Source organism: Schistocerca cancellata, chromosome 12, assembly GCF_023864275.1.
Source record: "Schistocerca cancellata isolate TAMUIC-IGC-003103 chromosome 12, iqSchCanc2.1, whole genome shotgun sequence".
Taxonomy (NCBI): Eukaryota; Metazoa; Arthropoda; class Insecta; order Orthoptera; family Acrididae; genus Schistocerca; species Schistocerca cancellata.
The window spans coordinates 33536103-33551464 of NC_064637.1; the positions used below are offsets into that span (position 1 = coordinate 33536103).

The following is a 15362-nucleotide window of genomic DNA, read 5'->3' on the forward strand; positions in this document are numbered from 1 at the left end:
TTATTTACATTAAACACGGAATTAATAACAACAATGTGATGATAAAAAAGCCGAATTTGGCACTGGAATTTTTGTATACACAAAAACATTTTTTACAACAATATCATTTGTTCTTAGTTCTTCTCGCAGAAAATTTTCTGCCGTGGTATGCTATATACTGTTCGAACTGCGATTAGATGTAAACAGGGGAAATTGAACAGGACAACAGCAACAATTGCTACAGGTTTAAGTTTTTTCCTAAAATAAGCATTTCACGGGTATGACAAGATAATGAACAAGCAATATTTATGTTAATTATATGAATACAGGTTTAAGTGAAGTAGCTCACCTGAAGCGCAAATTAATATGGTATACCGGTGTGAATATTACTTTTCTTCATAAATATCTCATACATTTCCTGGTAGTTTCCAAGAATGTTTGCCTATCGAAGCCGCGGGCTCCAAACAATTTCCTTCTCGGTTTCGAAGCCTTTCTCTGTCTTATGGGATTCTTATTGTCCGCAAATTTCTTATATTTCGTTGCTACCTGATACACTATCAAAATCTAAAAAGCAAGCTGGCCATTCAAAGGACGCGCTCAATGGATAGGAACGCCTTCTTCACTGATTGGGTGGGAAGGAATGACACCATAGCCCCACATTGCTGCTGATGAGGTCACGCCTTCCACCCAATCAAAACGTAAGGTGTTACTCCGGCTATAGGCTATTGTAGAATTCCTGCCCTCTCCTCACCTTGCCTGACCGTATTTTGTAAATGTTTTGTGTATAAATATTATTTCTGTTCGTTTCTGACATATCCGATATTATTACACCAAATGGTCTATGGACGAATAAATAAAATCATGATAAGGAACCGCTTCTTCTTCATCTGTCATCTTTGGATGCGGAATACAATGACGTTTCTTCACCCCCCATGAAGAATAATATGGCTACCTGTCAGGGAGGGTGGAGGAGGGGTTTTGTAACGTAGTTGTTATGAGTGTAGGCTTGTGGGAACAAAGCATAGCCGTGATGTATGAGTAACGAAAATAAATTTTCGAATAGTGACAGTGAGAGGTGTGTGTGGGTAATAATTAAAATCGTGTGATAGTCGTTCATTCCGTTGTGACAGGTTGCCGTGTTTTTCTTTTTTTACTCCGCCCGGTGTGGTGCTCGCTATTGTGTCAACCGTTTATTAAATATAAAATGTTTGTGAAATAAATACAGGCTTGCTGCCATTCCCAGCTGCGTTTTCTGCGTCCTGCTTTTACATGATTATATACTAATGTTGAACTAAATACTAACGAGACAACTGTACCACAGCAACTAAAAAAATTATGAAAAATCCCGTACCAAACAAGAATTAAGAGTTTGAGGGATACGCAGTATTATGAAGAAACTTCCCTTTCCCGGGGATGTAGAGGTGATAAAGTGATTAAAGAAGGTTCGTAAATACAGCTATTTGATTATAATCCAATGGCACTTAATTGTTCGATTCGTTGAACTCGCCAACATGCTATTAGAGGCTGCGGAAAAAGATCTTGTTGGACTTTAAACTTTTGCTATGTGATACAGGTATCACGATAGGAAAGTTACATATTATTAACTGTGTTTCAGTTGTATAAATATGTGTAACAGTTATATATCATTTCTACATTTAGGTACTACGACCACGATTACTAATTCTCTCAATTTCTGTTATTTCAGATGATGATAAACTCTGTACCAACCAATGTAATATTATTTAAACCATAAAACTTGAAGGTATATCCAGGAAATGTGTATTTCATAATAGAAAAATCTGTCAATTATTTTGATGCATATGATATACATATATCGCACATAAACTACTAACAACGCGAAAAGGCGGTTTTTGTAAAACGGCGGTCCGATTAGGTCAGTACTAATTATAGTAATATGCTTATGATATTGCCACACATGCTGTTTCAGATGACTCGTTTAGTGTTTGTACATAATTGACTGAATGAACAGTTGAATTTATCATTTGGCTTAAAACAATAGTTTATATGCCATCCTAGGCAAATTAGCTCGAGAAGCTCAGTTTAGCATGATTAGTCCTTAGAAGCATCTCTTATTGTGTTGACCTGTAGAAAAGTTTTTACTTTGCATATTTTCACTCCCCATTCGCTTGTGGAATCATAATAAGGGGAGTGCAAGTTGAGTGTTTATTCAGCAGAAGTGACCAGTTGTGTGAAGTAGATAATTTTACATCTTACAGAAGCCTTCTTAAAGAGCATGGAATTCTTATGCTCACATCCTCATTCCTGTACTCCTGAATGCTTTTTTTTTTTATTAAGAGGAATATTCAGCATGAGTTGTCAACTTTGACTAGTGACATAGGAAATGTGTGCCAAACACAGTAAACAACACGATGACTGACTGTAATGTGAGATCAGTGACGATTCTTTTCAAATGGTCAAATCTACAGCTCAGTGTTGTCACCGCAACAAGTTTTCCTTATCTTGAACTGCAGACAATTACAGCCGAATGTCCACATTTTCACATGAGGATGACAAACAATGCTCTGCCTGTAGAAAGTTTACTGATACCATGCCTGGTTTCAAGCCAGTTTAGGTGCATCTTATGTGATCTAAACAGGCATTAGAAAGAAAGTATTTCATAATGTTTCTTTATACACAGGCTTAGTGATTACTGTTACATGGAGTAGAATAGACATGTACATTAGGTACTTGCATAACTATGTCTACAACATTCTTCAATGCTTTTCTTGAAGCTTCTCCCCGTCGTCCACGCCACTGATAAAATCCGCTAGAAGTATTAATGAGATAGATAAAAGGGGGTGCCCCTAAAACAAAATAAAAAGGGTATTTGGTGGGGAGCGAGTAAAGTCATAAATCAGATAGAGATAAATAGAGGAGGAAGCATTTTAATCGTTTATTGCAGTACCTAGCCTACACAGATGATGTGGCATTAATCACACAAAAACACTGCTGTGCTGGCTGATACCTATCAAATGTAATGTATTGAGAATACATAGGAAGGAGGATGCTTTATTGTATGATTATATGATAGCGGAACAAACACTGGTAGCAGTTCAGTAAAATATCTGGGAGTATGCGTGCGGAACGATTTGAATTGTTGATAAGGCTGGTGCCAGGTTGAGATTCATTGGGAGAGACCTTACAAAATGTAGTCCATCAACAAAAGAGGTAGCTTACGAAACACTCGTTCGACCTATACTCGAGTATTGCTCATCAGTGTGGGATCCGTACCAGGTGGTCGGGTTGACAGAGGAGATAGAGAAGATCCAAAGAAGAGTGGCGCATTTCGTCACAGGGTTATTTGGTAAGCGTGGTAGCGTTACAGAGATGTTTAGCAAACTCGAGTGGCAGACTCTGCAAGAGAGGCACTCTGCATCGCGGTGTAGCTTGCTGTCCAGGTTTTCAGAGGGTGCGTTTCTGGATGCGGTATTGAATATATTGCTTCCCCCTACTTATACCTCCCGAGGAGACCACGAATGTAAAATTAGAGAGATTCGAGCGCGCACGGAGGCTTTCCGGCAGTCATTCTTCCCACGAACCATATGCGACTGGAACAGGAAAGGGAGGTAATGACAGTGGCACGTAAAGTGCCCTCCACCACACACCGTTGAGTGGCTTGCGGAGTATAAATGTAGATGTAGATGAACCGGAGAGAGGTACAAGGGAACTTGGCCTGGTGACTTCAAAGTGTGGAAAATTGTCTGTAAGCATTAATAAAAACATAATATCAGTTTGAGGTGATGCAGGCTCAGCCTTAAGGAACACCTGAACTGACTAGAACCCTATGCGAGCAGCCACGAGGAAAACTGCACTTACCACGGTATCCGAAAACCCAGAGAGGTGGCACTGGAGAAAGTGGGGCTAGTGCACCGAATGGCAAAACATGAAGACAGAGAGGGGTCCTGTATGTAAAATAAATTACAATTTAAATCAGCAGTTGATATAGAACATGGATAATGTGGTGATAGAAAACTAATATGGTTAATCCCATATATTTGTAATAGATTTTTTAATTTCACATTTGTTGACTTCATCTCTCAACCAAACTGCCACCTTCCAACCTAACCTAGACGTTGGACTAAGTCTGTCACCACAACAAGGCTTTTTTGTTTTCGCATCCATTGGCTTCACCATCTAACAGCAGAACTGTGAATATGTGCACTAAATGTGGCTCCACAGTAGCCATTAATATTATGTCAGTTATCAAAGCCAACAACTCGTATTAAATATTACTCTTGACCCGTGTTTTGATGCTGATATTAAAAATAAATTTCAGTTTAACTCTGGTGTACTTTTATTACAAAAAAGTTCTCTGATGGTAAGTTATTTGACAATCTCCCAGCTAACGGAAAGCAACAAATTGGGTATAATGTATTTAGACAAATTAAGTCTACCTTATGAACAACTTAGTCATTTTGTACATAGTTTTAGATTCAACTATTACTCCTCAGGTCTACAGCCCTTGAAGGACCTTGGCCTGCATGACAATATCTTGCCGTTCTATCTGGTCCATGGCTTTCCGTCTCCATCCTCTGACACCCAGCTTTTTCATGTCTTCTTCAATTCTGTCCTCCCACCTCTTTCTGTGACATCCCTCCCATCATTTGCCTCCAGTCTTGCCACCAAAAATCTTCTACCTGTTCTATCTTACTCCATCTGACCACATGTCCTGCCCATCACAGTCTTCTTATTTTAATAGTAGTGACAATGTCAGGTTTTTCAAAAAGTTGTTAGAATTCTGCATTTGCACGGATGCACAAACCTTCTTGATCGTATATAGGGCCATATATTTTACGCAAAACCTTTCTCCCCCAAATGCCAAGGAGCCTCTCCTCATTTGCAGTTATGGTCCATGTCTTGGCACCATACATAACTGGTCTTAAAATTGTTTTGTAAATTAGGATTTTAGATTTTCGTGATAGAAGTGAGCTCCTAAGCGTGGGTAGTGTGGCAAAGTAGCATCTGTTGCCTGGTGTTAGTCCAGCTTTCACCTTGCTGCCAATGTTGTTTGTCTCTGGGATAGTCGATACGAGGTACTTAATGTCTCTCACCCTTTCAAACCCCTTGTTGGCTATCTTGAGATTTGGTAGGTTTTGTTGGTTGGTCATTGCCATATATTTGGTCTGTTTCGACATTGACTACCAGACAGAGTTCCCTTGTAGCTCTCTTCAGTTGTTGATAGGCATCAGCCAGCACAGCAGTGTTTCGTGCGATTAATGCCACATCTGCATAGGCTAGGTACTGTGATGAGTGATTAAAAATGGTTCCTCCTCTGTTTATCTCTATCTAACTTATGACTTTTTCTAGGCAGAGGTTGAATAGCACTGAGGAGGTATTGTCACTCTGTCTCAGCCCCTACTTCCACTTCCCTGGAGATTTTGCCCTGTATTTTTATTTTACAGTTGATTTCACTGAGGATCATCATAGTAAGTTTAATGAGCTTCATAGGTATTCCAGCCTCTTCCGTCACATTCTGCAATGCCAATCTTGAGATGCCATCATTCGCTTGTTTAAAATCGATATAAAGCTGGTGTATGTTTATTTGATGTTCTTAACATTTTTCAGGTAATATGTGTAATGTGAATATTTGGTCAGTTGTTGACCAATTTCTTCTAAAGCCACTCTGATAGTCACCAGTTCTCTCTTCCACATAGGGAGTAAGCCTCCTATTTAGGATCTTGGAGAACACTTTATATGTAGTATTTAGCAGGGACATTGCTTGGTAATTCTGGCAGTTTAATTTATCTCCTTTTTTCTTCCATTTTTTTTCTTTTCTGGTACTCTTTTTCTTATTTCTGCAAACCCTCTTAGCTACATGGCACTTTTCATTATATTAATTCGGCTTTGCTCTAGTTCTTCTCATAAAATAATTTCATTCGTGCTATGTTATACTCCTCAATTCTTCCCATACATTCTTCATCAAACCAATCTGACTTCCTGTGAGCCCATACATGTCCCAAAACCTCCCCAGCTGCCTGAAAGATTGCAGTCTTACATTGTTTCCATATTATTTCTATATGTTCATTTGACGTGTCAGTGTTGTTCTTAATCCCGTCTTTTATTTTCATCTGGTATGCTCTTCGTATTTCTTCTAACTTCTATTTAGATTCAAGGATTGAAAAATACTGTTACAGGGCAGATAGCAGTGATTGTTATAAAACTGCAAGATAAGTAGTCATGTAATGTAAACAAGACAGTATGGAGGCCATTATTTACTTATTTTAATTTTTTGAGAAGAAAAGTGTAATCAGGCAAATAGTAAGCTACTGGTAGGAGATAAACATCAGCTGAACACTGTGAAACTGAGAATGCTGCAGTGATTTTTTTGCCTCCTCCTTTTTCACCCACAAAGTAGCAGCTTCCATTAGTGTTAAGAAGTGTAGTGATAATTTATTGTTAATGTAGTACACAAACAAATTTTGCATGGTTTGCTTTTATTTGGTTAAAATATGCATTCATATATGGCACATCCTTGGAGCTTTTTTAACTCCATCTTGGTGAGAAACTGCTGCCTTCCCAATTCAATTAACTAATTGCTGTTTATCTCACTATTATATGATTAACAATATTATGAGAAGGAACTTTGCTTCTCACCATATAGCAGAGATGATGAGTCACAGATAGGCACAACAAAAAGACTTTCACAATTAAAGCTTTCGGCCAATGGCCTTCGTCAACAATACACACACATGTGTGCCACACACACACACACACACACACACACACACACACACACACACACACACACACGCAAATGCAACTCACACACACACGACTGCAGTCTCAGGCAACTGAAACCACACATTACATTCTTAATATTTACTCAAAAACAAAGCTGATGTGACTTACCAAATGAAAGTTCTGGCAGGTCGACAGACACACAAAGGAACACAAACATACACACAAAATTCAAGCTTTCGCAACAAACTGTTGCCTCATCAGGAAAGAGGGAAGGAGAGGAAAAGACGGTGTGGATGGATATGTGTGTGTGTGCGAGTGTATACCCGTCCTTTTTTCCCCCTAAGGTAAGTCTTTCCGCTCTCGGGACTGGAATGACTCCTTACCCTCTCCCTTAAAATCCACATCCTTTCGTCTTTCCCTCTTTCCTGATGAGGCAACAGTTTGTTGCGAAAGCTTGAATTTTGTGTGTATGTTTGTGTTCCTTTGTGTGTCTGTCGACCTGCCAGCACTTTCATTTGGTAAGTCACATCATCTTTGTTTTTAGGTATATTTTTCCTTCGTGGAATGTTTCCTTCTATTATAACCGTATCATTAATATTTACTCAAATACATTGGTGTATAGTACATTATTACTTCTCGTGTACCTGTACAAGGAACATTGTTACTTGCCTAGTTGCTAACAGAATTTTACAATCCTTGTTAGTTGCATGTTCCATGAGCCATTTGCACAATAAATTGTAATGATGTGGAACAAGTCAGTTTCATTCATACTGCAAATTAAGCTAATTTGTAAATATGACTACATGCTGATCATTTATAAGTTTTATGATTATTATTGTTGTTATTTTTATTAAATACAGATGAGAGTTAGTAATTGCTACCCACCACCATTTACAGTAATGAAATTCTCCTGGGGAATAAAAGTAGTTGTCAAAGATACTTTTTTCAACTTGTTTTCAGATTTTATATCACTGCGTAAGTTATCAAAAGTTTTAGTTGTGGCATTGTGCATGCATTTTTATGCTAGAAACCACCTTAAGGTGAAGTAATGAATGCCATTTTTCCTTCTGGTATACTGGATTGTTACCTTTGAACTACAGTGGATTATTAACAGCAAACTTTACGAGTGGATGAATATACTGTGAAGCTGTAGTAAGAGTACCCAACTCCTTAAACAGATATTTAAAAGATGATCATGGGTGGGTACCACATATTATTCATACAGCATATTTTTAGGCAATGAAGACTTTCTTTATTAAAGGTGACTTACCACAGAACATTATTCAATATGACATTATTGAATGAAATTATGTCGTCATACTGTTCTCTCTCTCCCCAAATTTAAAAAGACACAACATACTCAGTTCTGCACATCTAGGGGTACTACACAAATGACAAATGTAAAACTAGGTGTTGAAATAAGAAATAGGGTAGAAACTACGAAAATCTTAGGTCTCCATATTGATGAGACTTTAAACTAGAAAAAGCACATTTTGGAGCTTGTAAAATAACGTAGTTCAGCCACATTTGCAAGTTGATCCCCCATATGGGCAACTTTCCTTGTTTGATGTTAAAGTTCATAGTCAATAAATTTCAAAAACTGACATGAAGGAAATGTTATTGTAAGTCCATTTCAAATAAGAGTCCTTTGGTGAATTCTTTATGTATGTAGCAAGGTCTGATGTCAGTGTAACAGATTATCACAGGCAGAGTAAATCCCTTTTGCCTTGTTGAAAACTCTCCACTCATATCTAAAATATTTGAAAAAGTTCCTCTTACCTGAATCCAAAACTTCACTGCAAAATATTCCATTATTCTTAAAAAAAACTAGTTTGATTTTCGACAAGGAAAAAAACATGATAGACATTGTAAGCAGGTTTGTTGACAAGATAAGCACATCATTAGACAAAAGCAAAAAGTTATCAGGAATCTTCTACAACCTCACAAAGAAATTTGTTTCTGTAAACCATGCTTATTTACAGACTTGAGAATGACAGCTCACGTGTGTCTTATGTTTGAAATTAATATAAAAATTTCGAGTGTTCGATTTAAAATGCCTGCTAGTCTTAAATATGGCCATGTATTCAGTAATGCAGGAACCGATCTCCATCCGGCAACGCTGGATTCATCTGGCAGCAGTAGTGCACCGATGTGACAAATGTGAGTTGTGGAGATTTACAAACTTCTTAACAATGTCTCCCTCGCACGCTGCGGTGCCAGTGAACTAGAATTGAAAGTGATTTGTGTTATTGGTAACAGTACAATGTTTTAGTCAGTATCTTGAGTTGTGATGGAAAAAAATAAAAGGTATTCATATGATATGGGCTGTTAATTGAAAGTAATAGCGTATGCAGAACAACATTGTAATAAGCTATTTTCCATAATAATCTCAGTTAACATTTACTGGCTTAAGTTTGTATTACTCCGCACATGCATGTGCGCGACCAGCAGCAGAGCTCACTGCGCCGCTGCCCGCAGCACCCGGAACATTAGTAGAAGTGATACAGTCTTATGACTATGTACTGTAGTACTAACATTTTAAGTTTGACAAGGCCAATATCTGGCATGTTTTAATTTAATTTTATATTGTGGCATTTCTGAAAAAGGGTACATTATTATAGCCGAAACCTAGGTAATGTTTTTTTGCTTATGCAACTGTAGGCTGAAATTTAATATAATTACATTTTACAGTTGCTGACTCTGCTGCACCATGCTAAAAGTATACAAATATTTTTGCTAGTGCATGTATGCAGTTTTTCAGGCATATCAGTGTAATGAAGTCTTCTCACATTAGTAATCAAATCAGTCCCAGTGGCTAGCTGCCAGCGGTGTGTTGAACAGTGATATTCGGTAGTGAGAATGTCGGTACCCAGACGACGGAAGATTTGTGATGGTGGTAACCTACCAGCAGAACTGCACTATCTGAAAAAGACATTTGCTCATAATGGCTACATTAATGAAGATAGTGAGAATGCACTGAAGCTTCCTAAGTGCAGCAAAAGGGGTGAAATAGCAGAAAGAAGAGTGTGCATCCCAACTATATGCGGGTGAAGCCTTTGTGAGAATCAAACAATGGAAACTTCAGGCAGGAATATTAACAATGTAGGAAAAGATGGATTGAAACTTACGAAAAGACAGATTGATACTTACTGTAAATAAGGCATTTCAAGTAGATGCTGGATTGGTGGTCATGTGTGTGTGAGGTGTGCTTGCTTTTGTGTTTGAATGGTGTGTGTCTCTCTTTTACTGAGGAAGGCTCTGGCCAAAAGCTTCATGTAAGTGTCTTTTAATGGTGCCTGTCTCGAAATTGACATGTCTTATTTACGGTAAGTACTTTGTGAGAATCAGTCGCGCAGTGACGGAGAAATGTATTGAGCCCTCTTACAACCACCTGAAAAAATGAATAAGCCATATGAGGAATATGTAGGTATATGTAGAGCTCACATGGAATAACATTGCACGTGCACAGATACAGATATTTTTCCTGAGTGCTGGGCAATTCTGTCCCTCTGTGCTGATGGGTAGGTGATGCAGTCTCGCCTTTTGCACCGATTGCTTTGTCCGTTAGGAGTGGCCACCTCAGCTGTTTGTTGTAATGTTTCTCCCTACTCTTCCTATTTTGGTGATACATAGGTTGATCTGTAAAATTTTTATAGTATAATTCTTCAGAGTATTCGTAATATATTTGTTGCTTGCCATATTTCTCGTGCTTAGCCCTCCGGCAGGACGCTTATGTATAAACTGCTTCAGTCACTAACGACATTGTTTTTTACCATTCCATTGTGGTTTTATAATTGCAACACTGTACCTATTTGTACATTACTGCTTATGCTAACATAGGATAACTTGTGTTGGCATACGTCCAAGTGAGCAGCAGTAGTTTTATATAAACAGTGAGTTAGGTGACAAAAAAGTTACAATTCATACACAAAATGACCCAGATTCTGAGCTAGTTGCACAGTCCCGCAATGAGACAGTTATTTATGAGATGATTAGTAATCAGATAAGTGGTTGACAGGGAGCTGATGGTGCTGATCTCTTTAATACTTTAAGGGGCCATTAGTGTAGTGGGGTGTAGGTTAACAGTTGTATGCAGCAACAGAATCAACAGTATGATATAATGAAAATTTATTTTACTGTTGTTTAGTTAAACAGTGATTTATTGCATATAATGTATGTCTATTTTATCATTCTTTAATTAAACTAAGATTAAACTGTGATTTGGCCCGTACATGTTTACCTTGGTAACCAGCTATTCTTAGTGTGTGTACAAAGTCCTACTAATCATTGCTACTTTAACTGTGGGTCAGCTCTTCTTTGTGGACTTCTTCCCTTTTGCATCAAAAGGTGCTGAAACAGATTTCTGTTGTTTGATGTATCCAATGGAATAACACACCAAGATAGTTTGAACTCCATGTACTTTAATACACAATTCTAGATGATGACAGATCGACTACATCTGCATGTATTCTGATCAGACAACAGAATTTATGTCTGTAAGAGTCCATCAAGGCAACGACAAGTGGTACAAAAATATTTCATCATTTGTTTGCTAGCAAGCATTTCTTCTATGTCGTGGAGATCAAATCCTCTCCAAGCCCTTCACGTGTGACACCACAGAGCAGGCATTTCCACCCAGCAGGTAGAAGTGTCTGCTCACGACCCCCCTCACTGACATCACAGGTTCAGTACAATCTGCACAGACTATAAAACACCTTCTGAAAATGGGGTGCTTCCAGCGTACTATCTATCTTAACTCGTGTACATCTTTCGTCGACCATTGGAGAGCAGTGAAGTGGGACATCTCATTCCCAGAATAACATATCGCACTTCATTGTGTGATGTTTTGTTTTGGTATTTTTTGTTTGTTATATTCAGAAGACTCGCTTGACTCAGCTTTTGTGCTGTTCCATCCTGTGCAAGTCTCTTTATCTCTGCCTCATAACTATTACCATCTACATCCATTTGAATCTGCGTGGTGTATTCAAATCTAAATCTCCCTCTACTATTTGCCATCGCCCAACCACCCTCTACACTCTCTCTTTCTTTCCTCCATTACCAGTCTGATGATTATTTGATGCCTCAGGATGCGTTATGTCACTCTTAGTGAAGTTGTGCCACAAATTTCTTTTTACCCCAGTGTGATTATGTACGAGACCATGCTGAAAAGTAATACCTACAAATTTTTTTATTCTGTTCTCGATATCGGTTGTGGTAGTACACATCACGCATATTACTCAGTCGACTTTGTCACTTTGCTGATGCAACTGCAGCTATTTACTGCTAGAGCGCTCTGAATTGTTGTAGCATGTAATATAGTGGTGTGTAACAACTGTTTCAGTTTGTGAGAAGCAGGCCCTCGGGAAACTGAAACATGAATTTGAAGCTCTCCTCCACACATGGAACACCCTCTACTTCAGGATGACAAAGCCAGACCGCACAAGAATCTGCAACAGTCCGATGCCTTGGATTACTGACATAGATCGTCCTCATACAGTCCCAACTTGGCACCGTGTTATTTTCACCTGTTTCCAAAACTTGAACAACACATTTGAGAATTTCACTTTGGTAGTGATGAAACAGTGCAAGCAGAGTTGAGGTTGTAGCTGTGTCAAAAAAGTTGATGACTATGTTGAGAAATAAATATGTACACATGAAGACTAGAGGTGTAGAATGTTGATAAAGATTGTTTTATTTGAAAAGGTTTTTGTTTTTATATTGCAGCCCCAATTTGCATATCATATCCATAGCACTCTGTCCCTTATATCGCGATAGTAAAAAATGAGCTGCCCTTTGTTGAAATTGTAGATGTCGTCCATCAGTCCTATCTGATGTGGATCCTACGCTGTGCAGCAGTATTCCAGAAAACGATGGACAGTTGTAGTGTGGGCAGTCTCTTTATTAGACCTGCTGCATCTTCTAAGTGTTCTGCTGCCAAGTCACAGCCTATGGGTTGTCTTCCCCACAACACTGTCTGATCATTTGAATTTAAGTTATTCATGACTGTAATCTCTAAATGTTTAGTTGAGTTCAGTCTTTAGGTTTGTGTAACTAAAATTTAGTCAGTTCACACTTATTTAGGCGGTTGCCACTTTTCATAGATATGTTGTCTAAATCATTTTTCAGTTTGTTTTGATCTGATGATTTTACAAGATGATAAATGACAGCACCATTCTCAAACAGATTGTCTCTTAAATTTTATTATTTTTTTTTTTTTTTAATACAGATTGGGAACAACAGAGGGCCTATAACACTTCCTTGAAGAACCCCAGATATTACTTCAGTTTTACTCAATGACATTACATTAATTACTATGAACTGTGACCTTTCTGACAGGGAACCATGGGTCCAGTTACGCATCTGAGAGGATATTCCATAGGCACGCAATTTGATTAGAACTCACTTCTGAGGAATGGTGTCCAAAGCCTGCTGGAAATCTAAAAATATGGAATCAACTTGATATTGCCAGAATGAGATTTTCACTCTGCAGCGGAGTGTGCGCTGATATGAAACTTCCTGGCAGATTAAAACTGTGTGCCCAACCGAGACTCGAACTCGGGACCTTTGCCTATTACTGGCAGAAGTAAAGCTGTGAGTACCGGGCGTGAGTCGTGCTTCGGTAGCTCAGTTGGTAGAGCACTTGCCTGCGGAAGGCAAAGGTCCCGAGTTCGAGTCTCGGTCGGGCACACAGTTTTAATCTGCCAGGAAGTTTCAACTTGATATTGCTTGTCAACAGTACTTGTACCTCCATTACTCCTATTTGGTGTGCATTCCACCCTCTTAGATGGGATGCATGAGTGTTTTGTGGACTGACTGTGTTTTCCCGGTACCTAACTATGAACTGAAGTCTGCCAGTTCCTTTAACTATGAGTGTGCTCATGTGATCATTTCATGGCCTTACAAATTGTTGTCGTTTGTTGTTGTGGTCTTCAGTCCTCATTAGTTACGTGATCTACCCATCTAATCTTCAGTATTCTTCTGTTGCACCACATTTCGAAAGCTTCTATTCTCTTCTTGTCCAAACTATTTATCGTCCATGTTTCACTTCCATACAAATACTTTCAGAAATGACTTCCTGACACTTAAATCTATACTCGATGTAAACAAATTTCTCTTCTTCAGAAACGCTTTCCTTGCCATTGCCAGTCTGCATTTTATATTCTCTCTACTTCGACCATCATCAGTTATTTTGCTCCCCAAACAGCAAAACTCCTTTACTACTTTAAGTGTCTCATTTCCTCATCTAATTCCCTCAGCATCACCCGACTTAATTCGACTACATTCCATTATCCTCGTTTTGCATTTGTTGATGTTTATCTTATATCCTCCTTTCAAGACTCTGTCCATTCCATTCAACTGCTCTTCCAAGTCCTTTGCTGTCTCTGACAGAATTACAATGTCATCGGCGAACCTCAGTTTTTTTTCTTCTCCATGGATTTTAATACCTACTCCGAATTTTTCTTTTGTTTCCTTTACTGCTTGCTCAATATACAGATTTAGTAACACCGGGGAGAGGCTACAACCCTGTCTTACTCCCTTCCCAACCACTGCCTCCCTTTCATGTCCCTCAACTCTTATAACTGCCATTTGGTTTCTGTACAAATTGTAAATAGCCTTTCGCTCCCTGTATTTTACCCCTGCCACCTTCAGAATTTGAAAGAGAGTATTCCAGTCAACATTGTCAAAAGCTTTCTCGAAGTCTACAAATGCTAGAAACGTAGGTTTGCCTTTCCTTAATCTTTCTTCTAAGATAAGTCGTAAGGTCAGTATTGCCTTACGTGTTCCAGTATTTCTACGGAATCCAAACTGATCTTCCCCCGAGGTCAGCTTCTACTAGTTTTTCCATTCGTCTGTAAAGAATTCGTGTTAGTATTTTGCAGCTGTGGCTTATTAAACTAATTGTTCGGTAATTTTCACATCTGTCAACATCTGCTTTCTTTGGGATTGGAATTATTATATTCTTCTTGAAGTCTGAGGGTATTTCGCCTGTTTCATACATCTTGCTCACCAGATGGTAGAGTTTTGTCAGGACTGGCTCTCCCAATGCCATCAGTAGTTCCAATGGAATGTTGTCTACTCCGGGGGCCTTGTTTCGACTCAGGTCTTTCAGTGCTCTGTCAAACTCTTCACGCAGTATCGTATCTCCCATTTCATCTTCATCTACGTCCTCTTCCATTTCCATAATATTGTCCTAAAGTACATCGCCCTTGTATAGACCCTCTATATACTTCTTCCACCTTTCTGCTTTCCCTTCTTTGCTTAGAACTGGGTTTCCGTCTGAGCTCTTGATGTTCATGCAAGTGGTTCTCTTTTCTCCAAAGGTCTCTTTAATTTTCCTGTAGGCAGTATCTATCTTACCCCTAGTGAGATAAGCCTCTACATCCTTACATTTGTCCTCTAGCCATCCCTGCTTAGCCATTTTGCGCTTCCTGTCGATCTCAGTTTTGAGACGTTTGTATTACTTTTTGCCTGCCTTTATTTACTTTATTTTTATATTTTCTCCTTTCATCAATTAAATTCAATATTTCTTCTGTTACCCAAGGGTTTCTACTAACCCTCGTCTTTTTACCTATTTGATCCTCTGCTGCCTTCACTACTTCATCCCTCAAAGCTACCCATTCTTCTTCTACTGTATTTCTTTCCCCCATTCCTGTCAATTGTTCCCTCATGCTCTCCCTGAA

At 38.7% G+C, this 15362-nt stretch overlaps 1 protein-coding gene across 2 annotated transcripts in view; it reads left to right on the forward strand.

The window, feature by feature from the left end:
• The first annotated feature begins 912 nt into the window (after nt 1–912).
• The window catches only part of LOC126109677 (uncharacterized), a 96985-nt gene continuing 82535 nt past the window's right edge, over nt 913–15362 (forward strand). Inside the window, exons 1-2 of one of the 2 annotated variants that reach the window (XM_049914727.1) lie at nt 913–1421; nt 1685–1873. The gene's annotated coding sequence lies outside the window, so the exon portion shown is untranslated. The remainder of the gene's footprint in view (nt 1422–1684; nt 1874–15362) is intronic. The other variant, XM_049914728.1, reaches the window with a different exon arrangement.